Raw genomic sequence first — 2,500 nt, forward strand, 5'->3', positions numbered from 1 at the left:
ACGGGCAAGAGGAGAACCAACTAAGTGAGTTATGGCCCAAGACCGTCAATGGTATAAAGGAGGGGAAGAGGACGGGTGGGGAGGAGGGAGGGGGCGGAGTGTAACTGTGAGCTTTCTGGGTCCTGAGAGGAAGGTCCGAGGAGGAGGAGAAGGAAGAGGAGAAAGAGGAGGGAAGAGGGAGGAGGAAGCCGAGAGAGCAGCTGGGCTGGAAAGATTGTTGTTGTTGTGGACTGCAGTTTACCGGCGCTTCTATCCTTGTGGACACTTTAGCATCTTGATGGAAGGATAGTCGACAATATCGGGGTTGGCTGGGGGTGGGGATGGGTTTGGAGGTCGCTGAGGAATAACTTTTATTTATCTATCTTTTCATTATCATTATTGTGATTATTTATTTATTTATTTATCTATTTTAGGGAAGGTTCTTAATTGTAAATTGAGAGGCCGTGTCGACCATCTTGGTGGGCCAAATAAAATAAATAAAGGCACAAGGAAGTCAGATATTTTATAGGCCACACCAATTGAGCTGGCAATTTTTGTAAACTGTTACAAAGACTCGTAAAATGAAATACGGCTGCATTTTTTTTATGAATTCTGAGACATGTAAATAGTATTTTTTCTAACAGTGACTATGAAAGACTCACAGAAGTAGTCATAAGGCAGAAAGGACCATAAAACAGAGAACCATTGATAGAGTATATTTATCACTAAGAGGAGGAGGAGGAGAGAGAGAAAGAGAGATAGATAGAGAAAGAGAGAGGGATGGAAGAGATGGTGAAAGTGTACGGCGTGTAATCAAATTAGGGAAAGGAGAGAGGAGAGAGAGAGAGAGAGAGAGAGAGAGAGAGAGAGAGAGAGAGAGAGAGAGAGAGAGAGAGAGAGAGAGAGATGGAAGAGAAGGTGGTGTACGGCAGGCAATCAAACAAGGGAAAGGAGAGTGGAAAGCTGTGGGAAGGAAAATGTGGGGTGAGCTAAATATAATGGAGGAGAAAGATGGAGAGTGGAGGACGAGGGCTGGGGGGAGGGGAGTAAGGAAGGGAGTAGGGGTAGATAAACGAAGTGTCTGGGTAGGATAGGGAAGGCAAGAAAAGTTGACTGAGGGTGACTGTGGTTGATGGCTTAATAAGGAAAGAAGATCGAAAGTATGAACTGACCCATCAATGTGAAAGGAAATATTAGCGGGAAACCCAGTTCTTTCTGTTTTGTTCAGGGGGAAATTTCAATCCCTTTAATCCCCAAAAGTATTCTGCCCATTGGTTTAGCTTCTAACTAAAGCCTGCCGGTTTCATTCAGCTAAGAATCCCATCTATGAGAAGTCTTGTTCACACCTTCCGTACCAAGCGGTCCTTTTATTTTCAGCTGCCGCCAGGTTATTTTATTCAGCTTTGCTTCACTCCCATTCCACCCCTTTAGTAACGAAGGGGCTGTACCTAACTTGCTTAAGTTGCGTTACGGGGCGGTCGTGTTTGTTGATTCACTCAAACCCTCACCCTCCTCCTCATCCCTTCCCCCTCCGCTGCTACCCCATATCTCTCTCTCTCTCTCTTTATACAGTATATATATATGTATATATATATATATATATATATATATATATATATATATATATATATATATATATATATATATATATATATATATATATATGATTGGGAATATCGAGCTTCCTGTGCATAGGCCAGGAAGACATGATGAAATTGGACACCACGTGTCTGGTCGGCGTCATCACCCTCAAGGGTCTGATGACGAACCTCTGCGGCGCCCTTCGCGGGCTGAGTCGCTCTGACGGAGTCGCGGAGACTTCGTGGACTTCGAGGTCTGATTCTGGTCCGAAGGTCTTCGTCGAATGAGACCTCTTCAGATCAGAGGCAACCATCCCTCTCCCCGGAGCAGGCTCAAAGTTTGTGAAGTACTCTTGCGGACAATCGAATCTGGCCCGTAATGTATCACAATTAAACCAGCGTGTGTTTCGTTGTTGTTGTATTAATACAACTCCGCTAACATAAATTATCACTAAGAGATAGAAATATATACGACATACTGAATGCTCAACAAAAAAGAATGTACTTGAATATCCCCATAGTGTGTAAACTGTGTAAATTTTATGCAGTCAGTATTCCAGAGTGATTTGAAGAATAATCTAAAAAAATATATATATCTTCTACTATCACTTCACTCAGCTGCCTTCCTTAAATCTCTCCTTCACCAACACGGTCTTCATTTCTTTGGTGCGAATCCAACGAAAGAAACATTGGTTAACGCCGATGAAATGCTACAATAAAATTGCATATTTCCTCCATATACTGGGTTGGGTTCAGATGTATGCAGGAGACAATCATAGCGAATAGGTGAAGAACCTAACCGCGGTAGGTACACATTTGGTTTCGCTTGCAAGTACTACAGTGGCTGGCATCTGCTGCATTAAGAATTGAAAGAAGCTGTGATTAGGCAGGCATTTGCATGTTGGACATGGCTACTCTCCCCCTCCCTCTCCCCCCCCTCT

Source organism: Oratosquilla oratoria, chromosome 14 (genome assembly GCF_046742065.1).
Source record: "Oratosquilla oratoria isolate Oo_2021 chromosome 14, ASM4674206v1, whole genome shotgun sequence".
Lineage (NCBI taxonomy): Eukaryota > Metazoa > Arthropoda > Malacostraca > Stomatopoda > Squillidae > Oratosquilla > Oratosquilla oratoria.